The sequence below is a fragment of the Dermacentor albipictus genome, chromosome 4 (genome assembly GCF_038994185.2).
Source record: "Dermacentor albipictus isolate Rhodes 1998 colony chromosome 4, USDA_Dalb.pri_finalv2, whole genome shotgun sequence".
Classification (NCBI taxonomy): domain Eukaryota; kingdom Metazoa; phylum Arthropoda; class Arachnida; order Ixodida; family Ixodidae; genus Dermacentor; species Dermacentor albipictus.
In genome coordinates, this window is record NC_091824.1 from 65,856,229 (window position 1) to 65,870,762 (window position 14,534).

Here is a 14,534-nt window from a genome sequence, read left to right on the forward strand (position 1 = left end):
ATGTTATAAGCGCGAGCGGTGTGCCTCTAATTCAATATATTTCAAGTTTTTTAGCTAGTGTTAAGTGGTTTAGACGGCTGAACGCCTTTGAGAAGTCGATATAATACCGGCTATCAGGCGTTTTTCATCGAAGGCTTTTAGAACGATTTCTTTTTGCGTGACAAGGGCAAGCTCTGTATACCTGCCTTTTCAGAATCCGAATTGGGTGGGGCTAATTAAATTGTATTTGTTGGCAAACCCAATTATTCTAGCGTACATAATTTTTTCTAAACCTTTGGAGAACACGGGTAGTATGGATATAGGCCTGCGATTTGATAAGTTGTTTTTTTCTCCGCCCTTGAGTATCGCAATAACTTTTGGTATTTGTATTTTCTTTGGAAAAACACCTGTCGAGAGAGCTAGATTATAAATGTGCGTGAGCTATGCCAGTATGATGTTAAGAACGTACTTTACTGGCCTGATTTGAATGTTGTCGATATCCCACGTTAAGCTGTTAAGAGATTTGTACACGTTATTTATTTCAATCTCAGTTGTGGGATTCATATATATGCTCATAGAATTTCTCGAGATCCCATTTACTGCCTCTGGAGAATGAGAGCTAGTGACTAGATTTATGAGGTAGTGCTTAAATTCTTCCGCTAATTCAGCTCCTTGTTTAAGTTAATTGTTCAGCATTATTTTACCAACCTCTGCATTTTTAGTACCCGATTTTGTATCCCATTATTTTCCTCCATATTAAGTCCAATTTCTGTTTTCTCCCGATAACGAAGTAACTGTAGAGATAGTTTCGCTTTATATTCCGTAATAAGGCATTAGTTTTTTTCTGTGTGTTCTAAAGATGTCCCAGTCATCGGTGCTACGCGTTTGGAGGAACCTGTTAAAAAGCTTATCTTTCTTTTTAATCATTTTAAGGCATTCTTTATTTATCCAAGGCTTGCGCGCTTTTTTTTTTGTGTGTACGATATATGGAAATGACTTCCATACGCATCAAGAAACAGGCGCAAGAATTCATCATATGCATCGTCACAAGTGTGACACATGTATAAGGCATCCCATTTTATTTTTATAAACTGATTACGAAAGTTCTTCAATGTTTTTTCCCAAATATCTGGAATTTTCTTGGTTTGTCGAAGTGTCGTACGGTCTCGATTAAACACTTTTGCCAACAAAAAAAATAGGTAAGTGGTCGCTAATGCTTGATGCCAATATACCCCCAATAACTTATGTGATATATTTCTGTGATATTTACATTATGATATATGATATGATATTATTATGATATTTCTGTGAATATATTTCTGTGATACAATAGCAACGCACTCTGCATCAAGTGTTATAAATGAAAATTCAGGAAGTAGGTCACAAGTAATGCACTTCTTGATATTCAGTAACCCTCCACCACCACATTTATCTTGGCGGGTTAGACGAGAAGTCTGATAATTATCAATCTCTATGGCACCACAGTCCGAATTAAACCACGCTTCGGACAGCGTAATTATGTCGAATTTAAAGCAAAATTCGTCCAAGAAGAGGTTTAGCAAGTCCTGTTTATGGTAGGCAGACCTGATCTGATCTTTCGGTGGAAGCCGTCGTTAGTCCAATATAGTTTTCGGAAGCTGCAAGATTGCTGACGTCTTCGGGTTGCAATGCCAGGATGGATAGGAGTGATGTTCAAAGGCATGACGCCCATCACTCAAACTATTTCTTCAATGTCACTTTCAGTGCTTACGCGAAGTACTGCGGACTATTCATCCTTTCGATCAAAAATCTTACCATCCCTTGTCCATATGAACTTCTGCCTTTTTATGCCTTTTTTTACTGCATGATTGCTATTCCCAGCAATCTCTTGAGAGTAGGGCAGAGATGCTCACTAACAAATACTGACTTATTACTCCAGTGACCAATGTTATTTGTCGAGAGCCTAGTTTTCCTTACTTTGAGCAGAAAGGCGTCACGCTTTGAGCGGCTCTTAAGAGGAAGCTTTAGCTCGGGTGCTCCCATCTAAATACATGTAAAAAGAGAATTAGTTTTTCTCGGCAACCACTGCACCAAATTTGACGAGGTTTGTTGCATTAAAAAGAAAATTATAAACTCTAGTGACAGTTGGTTCTGAATTTTTTATTTAGGTCCTCATTCTTAAATTAAAAATTGGCGAAAATCGAAGTTCTTCAAAAAACAAAACTATCAAGTTTACAACTCTGTAACTCAGCAACGAAAAACGGTAATCCAATTCTGTGAATTGCATCTAATAGTACATCTAAAGCGGACAAAATTTTTATGTTACACGTGGATCTAAAAAAAATTACTAATATGTAAATACAGCTTTTTCAGAACCTTCGTATACAACGTAACTAATTCACGTAACCTGTAAAATGACATATCGAATTGGTCCGCTTTCAATGATATAATGGATGCCGTTTACAAAACCACAATATCTGTTCTTGAGGCAGAGCTATGAATTAGTAAACTTCATGCTTCTACTTTTTTCGAACTTTCGAAGATTTGAAAATTATTTCAACAAAATTCAGAACTTATTCGAAATTCCGCTTCCAACAGTCACTAGAATATAACTTTTTCTCTCACATGGAACAAATTTAATTGAAATCGGTCCTCGGGTTATCTCAGAAAAACGTTTTTTCCGTTTTACATGTATTTGAATAGGCCGCGTTGGAGTTAGGCCCGAGCTAAAGCTTCCTCTTAAGTTGCACTATTATGTTTGAACAAGAAGAATCATTCCTGGCTTTCACTCTGTGGCAAACATCAATGTCGCTCAGGATTACTGGCTCATTCAGAGCTGTGCCCACTTGATTCGGCATTTCATGCAGATTTTCATTCCTATCCTCTTCTATCCCCTTGATTTCCACATTGCGGTTCCTAGAGTATTGCTCGCTATTTGTGATTCTTGATTCATGATCTGTAAGCTTTCGCACGGACTTATCACATTCTTGTTTCAGCATTAGGTTCTCTTTTTTGAGAGCTTCATTTACTTTTTGCAGTACGCTTTGTGTATGCAGTGCCTATGCAGTGCCTAATCCATAGTTCCGTCTAATGACAATAAAAATTAGAAATGAATAAACGGATCAATATAGTATCAGTCCGAGCTCTTAGAATTCTGGTCAAACCAAGTGTTTCTACACATTTTGAGAGACGTTGTCCTTATAATGCAGCGTAATTCATTCTTTGATATTGCGAGCGTGACCGCATCACCTTTGAGGTGTGCTTGTCATGCTGCTTCATTGGCTGCTGTGTTGCCAGGAATGTTACAGTGCCCTGTATCCACTGAAATGATATTGCATGTTTCACTTCACTTGCCTTTGTTAGGTTTATATTACACTATCACTGAACGTTTTCCCTTTTGTACTGTAGAGGGATCATAGAGCCACCTGTTAGTCATTGAAAATTACCTATTTTTGCGCATCTCTTACTGACAATATAAATATGGTCGCACATAGGATTGTGAACAGTTCAGCCGTTGAATACAAAGCCGCACGAGATAACTTAAATTATTCTTGTTTGTTGAGGTGCGGTATAATGAATGGGGTGGAATGAAAATACGCTCGTGTGCGGTGCATCGGAGGCACGTCAAAGAAAAACTCCAAGTGGTGAAAATTAATCCCCAACCTCCCACCGCGGAGTACGTCATAATCTGATCGTGGTCTTGGTTCATAAAACACCTGGATTTATTTTAGTTAAAGAACACCTCCGCTACACCTTTTCCCATGTTACACAGGAAGAAATTAGGAAGTAAATATCATTACTAAAATAAATACCTGTTCACTCAGTGATTAGGTTATCACTCAGTTATTAGGTTATCACTCAGCTATACGTACTTTAATTAATTATAAATTTGTATATATGCATTGCATACATACCTTCTCAATCTGCACCACGTTTCGCTGCGCAACGAATATGCTCCTGTTCCGCGCGACGCATCTTTCGGGCCTGGGTGTCCATGACGCTGAGTGCCCGTGTTGGAGCCATTTTGCTGGTGCGTGTTTACGTGCTCCTTCTGCATACGTGCCCAGCACGCTGTTGAGACACCAGCTCCAAACGCTCTCTTCGGGCTATGGGCAATTGCACTGTTTGCACTATCACAGCCCAGCACGCGACCATCACGGCCCAGCGCCTCCATTTTTCTCACATAGGAAAGCAAGCACAGCCCGTGCAATGCGCACAAACTAGAGTATCCCGGGCCGCGGCGGCGCCGGCCGGGGTGCGCGGAGGCGAGCGCCATGTGGTGGTGGTATTGCGAGAAACCCAACAGCCCGCGATGCCCAGCACCGGGAAAGTCGCGAGAAGAGGCAACGAAAGCTTCGCTGTAATATCATTCATTCACCTTGACATTCGGCTGTCCATTTCGTCATGCCTGACTGAGAATGGAAATTCCGGGAGGTCATGACATCGTCTGCGTCTCTAAGTACACGTTTCGTGCACGTTTCGTACACGTTTAAATCTGTTATCACGTCTAAGTATGCATAGTTGCGCAACTACGCTGTTCCACTAGTCGGCGATGTGTGCATGTGTGCGTGGTCTCGGACTCTCACAAGTGATAATCGATTCTTGCTGCTGCTGTCTTGCCCACACAGTCATTTGCGTAGTTAGACTCAGGTGCATTTTTTTTATGTTGTCGATTACCTTAGTCCTCTTATCCTGAGCGATGACGTTGACCTAAATTCTGGCCCCAGGAGTCCGGCGTCTAAAACTGGCAAACCTGACGAATCCCAAGAGAGCGTTCTTAACGCCCTTGAGACATCGGCCGACATGGAAATTTCCAGCTGCGATAACCCTTCTCTTGTGAAGGTTCTTTCCGATTTAGTTGCTTCTCCGAAAACTATGTCGCAAGAGATATCTGAAATCAAAAATGCTGTGAATAGACGTTTCGATGCCTTGGAATCGTGTATGGCTGCTCTCTAAACCTCATATTCGAAGGCACTGTCTGATCAAGACACTGATCATTTTCGTTCTGAGGCGGTTTGCCTAAAGCGCACCGTTGCCGAACTAACTGCGAAACATGAAGATGTTCAAAACCGTTTACGAAGAAATAACATAATCCTTCTTGGCATACCAGAAGATACGAACGAGAATCGCGACACACTGCACTTCAAGGTTGCGAAAGCCTTCAATAGGCTTTCCCTTGATTGTCTGCGTATTGAACGCCATAGCTCATGCAGAATGCGCCCTGTGCGTTGTCGCCCTATCATTTTAAAATTGCTTGATTTCAGCGATAAGCTAGTGATGCTGACAAACGCTCAGAAGCTGCAAAATTCCGGCTTGAAACTTTTCGAAGATTTTTCGCCCTGAGTGCGCGCAGTACGTAAAAAGCTATAAGACGCTTCGCTTCAGCAGCGCAATAAAGGCTCGGTTATTAAAATGAGGTTCCATCATTTATTTTATAGATAACGTTATAACTGGAACGGTGCCTCGTATAGCTTAGTAATAGCTCTTGGTTTTGATTCTAGCGCAAGAATTGCAAATGTATCATCGTCATTAGGTTGACAATCTCATCACTCTGCCACAGATATTGCGCTTTTGAATGCTAATGGCAGAAGAATAACCAACAAATTTCCAGTTTCTTTCGCTAGTTTCTTCATGTTCTCCCCATGTTATATGCATCACAGAAACGTGGCTTGATTAAGATATTCACGACTCAGAATTCACGCCTCCTGGTTACATTGCTGTCCGGTGTGACCGTCGTAATAAGAAAGGCAGTGGTGTTGCTTCGCTTTTACGTTCAAATTTTAAGTTTAAGGTCCTACCAGGTCCTCTCAATGTAGAATCGGTTTGTTCCAAGTTACTAGTGCATAAGCACAATTCAACAACTTGTGATCTTTTTCGTCCCCCTGATAGCCCTAGTGACTTGTTAGATAATATTTCCCATTTTATATATGACCATTACCTCGACAGTTCTAACCTAACTCTTATTCGTGTCCCTAACGTCCCCGGAATTCACTGACCTTCCCTTAGATATTCCGCCAATAGTGCCTCTTTTTGTAGAGACCTAATTACGTTTTTCTTGTCCATAAGCTGATATAGTTGATACGAGTATGGGGCAGAACTCCGTACTTGACATAGTGTTGATCAGTGACAGTCCTGCTCATTTAAATACTAAGTATGATATATTGGAAGGAGTCTCGGATCATAACGCAGTTCATGTGCACATTAACTGTGCTAATCCACCTGAGCGTCTTAGCTATTCCACATTTCATGATTTTAACAAGGTTGACTGATACTCTGGCCGATAACATTGACCATTTTTTGTGACCCAGCATCGAATGCCATGTTGACAGTTTTGTTGATTGTTTTGAATAGTTAGTGAAATATTGCATCACTAATCACGTTCCATTAAAAACAAATAAGCATTATGCAGCACGCACCTGGCGGAGGAGCTCTGGGCCGTCCAGCAAACCCACGATGCGGCCAGGGAGTTACAACTCCCGGTCCCAACGTGGGAGTAGCCCGCTCTATGGGACCTTGCGCCCCGTAGCTCGCAGGACCTTTCACTAAAGTTATTCCATCCATCCATCCATCCATCCATCCAACCATCCATCCATCCATCCATCCATCCATCCATCCATCCATCCATCCATCCATCCATCCATCCATCCATCCATCCATCCATCCATCCATCCATCCATCCATCCATCCATCCATCCATCCATCCATCCATCCACCCATCCAACCACGATACCTTGCACCTGTCACGCCGTGTAGGTAGACTAGGTAAAGCAAAGCATTATAAACGTGCGCTTCGCGTTCCTTTTGAAGTATCCAAGGAGGAACTCCGTACTCGTACTAAACATGCTAAAGATTTCTATTTTTGAGTCCATCTCCCTATACAACCAAAATCAAATCCTCGCAGGTTGTGGACATGCTTGTCTTTTTTCATGGATAGCCAGTTTTCTTCGTTATCACTAACAGTTTGTTTCTTTTACCTAAGTGGAATCAATTCCTGTCGACCTCACGTCAGGCGTTCCTCAGGGATCCGTATTATACATCAATGATGTACCTCGTAGCGCCTCAACTAAAATCAGACTTTATGCAGATGACTGCGTATTATACGAATCTATTAACTTCATTGATGACTACCACCGTCTTGCCCAATCTCTTATGTCTTTCTGCGCTTGGTGCAAAACTTGACAAATCAACATCAACTGTAGCAGAACAGTCGTGATGTCATTTGCCAATACACAGAGCCCCCTCCCGTTCGATTATTCCCTGGATGACATCCAACTTAAGAGAGCGTCTCAATGTATATAGGTATTATTCTGACACAACATCTTTCATGGTCTAAACATATTGAATATGTAAACGGGAAAGCCCCAAAAAAATTATTTGCTCAGTACTTTAGCTAGGACTCCCCCCCCCCTCCCCCATGATAGTAAACTGATATTATATAAAACGTAAATTCGTCCTGTTCTAGAATATGCATCTGTAGTTTGGTTCCCTTACAAACAATGTGAAATAAGCTTGCTCAATAACGTTCAACGATAATCTATCTGTTTCATATGCCAAAATTACAGCAGCAGTTTCTCACCAACACAGGCCCAACAATCTTTGTTTTAAGGGTCAATGTGATAGCGGGAAAGTAATGGCTCAATGTTCGTTTATATGCAATTAATAACTCCACATCTGGTCTTTCTGACTGTAACTATATCACATTTACTAACCCAAGTTGTACTTGTAGCTCCCACGCCTTGAACCTAATACCTATTTATGCCCATACTAACACATTCAGATTGTTTTTTTCCCGTACAATAGAGCTTTGGAATTTTCTACCCAGTAACACTCGTTCACTATCACTAAAATATTTTATAGCTACCACTGGTAAGCATTTCGCAAACATGTAAAGTACTTCTTCTTGATCATCCATCTTTTCGTGTTTATCGGTCTTTTTAATCCATTAATTCCCAGTATATGAAACACTATTCCAAAGCATAAAATATTTCTTCCTCATGTTCTTAGGGTCACTGGGAGGACCAATATTCAATAAAAAATTTGAAAGTATAGTCCGTGAAATAATTATGGAGTGTTGTATATATGCAACGCTGGGCAGTAATGTAAAAGACTTGGGCCAAGCCAAGTGAAAGACTTCTTTTATTAGCACCGTTCCTTCTGGCGCATATCACATCGAACACAATACAAAGCGTAAGTAGGCCTGTTGGCAGCCTACTGGTGGTAGCTTACGAAACAGTTGCGATCCTTGTTTAAACAAAGCATCACCTGACACTTCGAACAAGAGACATACGTGTACCCCCCTGGGCATGCCTTGCAGCGGTTCCGTCGTGTATTCCATGTGGGCCAGTGTTCCTTGCTGTCTGTCCTGACGTCACGGGGTACATTTAAGCACATTTTCTTGAGTGGTGTGACATTCTCAATTGAAGGGCGCCCTGGTGGTCGCTTGTTGTGCAAGATAAGGCTTGTAGCGAGCTCAGAGAGGAATTCTCTCAAAGGCGGGGGCGACGATCCCTGCTGCTGAAGGATTCTCTTCTGCATGAGCTATGCATTAACAGCAGCCATCTTCAGCGTATGCCAAAATAAATACATATACCAGCGCTTTGACGTGATGGGAAAACGATATGAGAAGCACATTTTGTCAAGAAGGTCCACGCCACCCATCGATCTGTTATAGGCAGGGATGATCGCTGGGCAGTCTACAAAGACATGCTTTTTTTCCTTGCTATTCCACCTTTTAACGGAGGTAACCGGGTTGGTACCAATGCAGTTGGAAAGGAGAGTTACAGAGCGGTTGTCATACCACTTCACGGCCACCATCGTCTTTTGATCACAGGAGGCAACGGAAGTATCGCAGGTACCCCGACCTCGCTTTTTCATCAATTTGTCATCCATTAACTTGACGCAATTGAGTCTGTTTTCACGGACGGTGCCAATGTAGGAGATTCCCATTTTAGTGAGTTCTTCTACAAGGTGAGGGCCAGTAAAGAAGTTGTCAGCGACGACTAGACTGTCGTCTCGCTTCGGAAGGCTCGAACACAGCTGGAGCACAACACCAGCTCCCAACCCAAGCTGGTAGCCATCCTGGTAGCCATAAAAACCTTTGTTGCAGCGTTGGTATACATCAAAATCGTAGCACAGACCTGATTCTCCAGAACGCGCCCAAACTTTCAGGCCCCATTTGCTTTTAGGTTTATTAGGCATGTATTGCCGAATGTAACAACGTCCACGGAAAGGGATCAGGACTTCGTCCACTGCTGACTTTTTTTCTTGGGGCAAGCCAATCATGTTGCTGCGCAAGGAAGTGAGCTATGGACGCACTTTCCAACACTTGTCTTCTTTAATTTTTTCAGTGGCCGCTTCATTATCAAAGAAGTGCAAGTGACTTGTTATTTTCTCAAACCTGTTTCGAGACATAACCTGGGCCACTAATTCATATATACTTCCACTTTTCCAGTAAGCACGAACCATGTGCATGTTTACAAGTCCCATCCTGAAGAACATACCCAGCACAGATGTCAGTTCCTCAACAGTGAGGTTTAGGGGGGTTCCATGTTTCTGAAAGTAGTACTTGTTGCTCTCATCCACCACAGCTTTCAACATGGATCGGGAAACAAACATGTCAAAGTATTGCTTGGCGCTCAGCGGCTCTGCAGGAGGCAGCGGAAAGTCGTTCTGGAAACTCACTGCTTCATTATCGAACTCCTTTTTCAGCCATGTGTACCGCTTCTTCGCGTTACTTGATTTCCCATCCCTTGCAGGATTATCTGTCGTGCTTGGAACTTCTGCCTCAGCCTCGTCAGCCTCAGTTGAGTCGGCCCATTCTTCACCACTGCTGTCTCCAGACAGTTCATCTTCACTTCCCTCATCAGCAGAAAAATCACTCTCATTAGTGTCGATTACATCCAGCAGGTTTGCACGAACAAAACGTTTCGGCCTCTCTTTTGGAAGGGAATAGAACAATGCGGTTGAAATGGCAGTGGATGCCTGAAAAATCATTAAAAAGCAAATTGAGCAAACCAATATGAAGGCAGAGACCTTACCGTTAGTCACATAAATGCACGTCACAATATAGACGACCCATTTCAAGCAGAAGAACAGTGTTGCATATCTGCAACAGCTGAAATTATGGCATTTTCTGCCCAGTGTTGCACATATGCAACACACCCCGTGCAAAAAATATCATCTAAAACAGAGCAAGCGGCAAGCAACCTTTTACGTTCTAGACTAGTTTCTAGAGTGTCGACTACATACATTCAGTGAAAAAAGCAGCGCAGCTTCACCTAACATCTCATAAAAAAAGTTTACAGTACCTTGTTTGCGCAGCTTGCGGAAGACGTGGGTGCCGCCATTTTGTAAAGTGCAGAAAAGACGACTTTTGGCCACCAAGCGGCCAAGATAGTAACTTGGTGAAATGAAAAACCCTCACGCGAGAATTTAACGTTCTATTGTGCGTGTGTGGCTAATGTTACCAATGTTATTTTGTTGTTGTTGTTGTTGTTGTTGTTTGTCTGAAAAATGGTTTACGTTGACGCGCCAAAAGATGCCATGCATGAAGCGGCTTTAAGGCAGAATCATTCTTGCGCCTACATTATGCCTAAAGAAAAGTCTAAAATGAAAGTGGTGCCGAGACGAATTGGACGAACAGCGCATACCGACATGGGCGCGGACAGGCAACAGGCAGTACATCGGTCATCGCTGTGGCTGCAGAGTGTGTTGTTGTTGTTGTTATTGTTGTTTTTGTTATTGTTGTTGTTGTTGAGGTCGTCCTCGTGGTCGTCGTCGTGGTCGTCGTCGCTTATGACCGACGTAAATATTGGAAAACAGGTTATCAAGAGACCGGTTGTCCTACTATCGTCTGTAATACATTCAGGAGGCTACGATTGAACAGGGGTAGGAATAAAAGGTGAGCGGTTGTGTAGCGGGCTGCAAAAAAGAAATACAAATAATATACAAAAAGAAACTGAACTGGCACTGTCTTGCGAAATACTGCTCATGCTGTGAGTGAATGAGCAATTCTAATTACAATGTTTCGGTCAGCTGGACCCGTGGCTCTCTCCCTCTAAGACACACATGCATATATCAGACACCCCAGAAATTATGCAACGTCGAACAGGCCATTAGCATTATCATTACGAATAAGCCGGTTGTCGTCAGATTACCGAAGCTGAGAGTGCCTCCATGCCTGTGTACATGTGGCGTAGCTCGCAGGCTAACCGGTGATGGGAAATGAAAGTCCCTTGATAGACGAATAACGGAAAGTTGGGCTAGTTGCACTGATGCATACTGTGGCTTGCGCCAGAAACATACGAACAAGAAAGAAAGACCCGATGATTTATAATTTGTTATTTATACTGCATGACACAGTGATATATAAAAATTATATTTTTTAATCGCCACGTGGTAATGAAAAAAAGACCAACCGAAGACATGACTAGCTAACAATAGCTGTTTCCTTTTTTTCTATCACTCAGTCCTGAGTGATTAATCGCTGCTAGCTCTGCAGTTAATGACAAAGTTGGATGAGGTATTTGAAAGATGCGTCGTATTTGAGTCGAAGGACAGAAAAACGCTGCAGAGGCGCCTTGACCGTCAGTGTGTACATGTGCATCTGTGAATACTTGGAGATAATCTGGAAATCTTTCGAACATGTGAGACTGAGCCAATTGGAATATTGCCGAAAGACGCATATACAGCTTTTTGTTTATGTCAGGACGAGGATATTCTCAGGTAAATGGGGAATACGTGTTTAGTGATACCTTTCGGAGGTGGAGGCGAAACTGAAGCAGCACGTTCGGAAATATCAGCAATGTTCGTAAATAATACCGCCATTTTTCCCATGCGAGAAACGCAGGCGGTGAATCGGACGGTCAAGGAGTGATTGACCAGGCGATGCGCAGTGCAGACGCTCAATCTGATATCGAGCTCTCTGGTCTGCTTGCAGCCTCAGGGGTAGCTGGCGTGCTTCAGTGAGCAATGCGACAGATTGCGCATCACGAGGTAATCCAAGCATTAGTGAAAAGGCAACGCGATGATCTCGTTCCAGTTGGGCCGTAAAACTAGATGGCACGTTCAGGACTGGTAACGCATGCATCATGCCTGACTGTATATGTGACTGGTACACCGGGAGAGTCGCATCAGCTACACCCAAGAAGACACAAACTAGATTTTCGACAGACGCGACGTACTCTTTGAACAACTTAGGCGAGTACTTTGCTTTGGGTGTACCACCATAGGAAAACTAAATACGAGTGTCACGAGAGCTACGGAGGCATCCCGAATGACTCTAAGCTGCATTACACTGAAAAAGCAAGTCGCAAATCTAAAACCCTCAAGTCAGAGTTTTTACGTGCGTAAACAATGATATGATTATGAGGAATAATTTTGACCAGCTTGTGTTTTTTAACGTGCACAGAAACAGGTAGGCGGGCGTTCTTTGCATTTCGTCCCTATCGAAATGCGACCCCAATGGCCTGCATTTGATCTCGCGATTTTGAGCTTAGCAGAGCAACGCCAAAGGCACTACGCCACCACGGCGGGCGGGGAACACAAGTTGCTTTTATGCGATGACAGCCTCATAATAAATCGGGACTGCACGAGGGGGCATGCCCGCATATCGGTTCACGTGACATCTAGAATGAATTAAATGAGTATTTTCTAACTTGCGCATGCCTAAGTTTTATAAATTCTTGAAATCTAATTATATGCGATATCAGAAAAACGCAAAAACGTGAAATTTTACATTTGGGCCCCGCAAGGATTCGCCCCATTTTGTTCACGGGCCAGTAAGGATTTCACATTGTAAACTATGCTTCGAGGGTGCAGAAAAAGATATTGTCAGATATATCATTAGGTGTTGTCGCAACGCAAGAACGTCTTCTATTTATAATAATAAATACAGGCCAAGGAGACTGCGCACGAATGCATAATGAATATTCCACTGCAGATAGGAGCTACCAATGCACAGCCGAGATTAGTCCCCGATTGAACCACGCAAGCTAACGCTATCTTATGGAATCGATTGCTTTGGGGAAACGCTGCGCGCGTTCGTTTCTTTTCCACGTCGCAAGCGCAAGTATTCGGCGCCTCATACGTAAGAGGTGCGTCTACCTATTACTGCGCTTCATGCAAACGTTATATCTGGCCAATAGAACAGAGAAGAAGAAGTAAAAGCACTGCGCAGGTGTATGATTTTGCAAGCCCGATAATAGAAGCAGAACGGGCATAGACTGTTGCGTGCACATTCACCGGCTACATCACTAAGGTGTTTCCCTCTTTCCGTCCCTCCTGTGGTCAGCTCGAAGACGCCTGCGTTGTGTCGCAAGTGGAGCAACGAGGAACTAAAAATACGACCGTAATCGAAGGCGCTCCTTTGAAGAGTCCGCTCGGTTTGAGGAAGTATTCGATTGCCTGAGGCGCAATGAGCGGGCGCCTGTATGCGGCACTGGCGATATGCGGGTGCTCTTCGTCACCTGGGCCGGACGGCGTTATCTACGCAGCGCTCGGCGATCTTGGGCAGAAAGCACGACTCATGCTGCGGAACCATTACAACGAATTTTGGCGCAGCGGTATGGTTCCACGGGAATGAAAATGCGGCCGCTTGGTTCCACTCCTCCAACCTGGTAAATCACCGTCAGATTTGTCATCGTACCGCCCCATCACTCTGGCCAGTTCCATCGGGAAAATAATGGAAAGAATGCTTTTGACGCACCTGGAATCGTATGTGCAAAAGTTACAGCGTGTACGCAGATGCTATGGCTGACATCCGGCATGCGCGTTCATCCATGGATAATATCATCGATTTGGTCACGTTTTTTCAACATCAAAAACGTCTCAAACGATTCACTGCGGCATTATTACTTGACATAAAAGGCGCCTATGATAATGTAACACATTATGCCATTATAGAGGCTCTGATTGAAGCCGTAACCGGTGGCCGCACTTTTCAATGGCTATGTAGTTGTTTGACTGACAAGCATTTATTCGTGATGACCCAGGATAGCGCCAGCACTCACCGCCAAACGTTCCGTGGAGTACCGCAAGAGCCGACACTATCAACCTAGTGCTCATTGGCCTAGTCACATGCTTGTCCAACACAATTAAATAATCCACGTATACTGACGACATCTGCATCTGGGCGTTTGCTGTAACACGACTGCAGGTATGAGCAAGGCTACAAAATGCAGCTACGTTAACATAACTGTACTTGCGAAAACAGAACTTAGAGTTGTTTTCAGGGAAATGCTGCCTTAACTGTTACATTTACTCGGAAGGTAATGAAGCCTTACTGTGAGTGTTAATGGGCAGGCAATTACAAACACACATAAACACCGCATGTTAGGGGTTATTATCGACCACCACCTATCATGGAGTCAGCACGTTTCCTACCTAAAAATGAGATAAGTGAGAATAATACATCTCCTCAAATTTCTCGGCAGAATGTCATGGGGCCCATCAGTGCGGCGAATGCTGCAGCTTTATAATGCCTTCTTCTTCGGTTGCGCAAGATACAGCCTCTCAGTGCTTGGCAACACCTGCAAAAGAAACCTGCGCGTACTCCAGGTCTTGGCCGCAGTTAACGC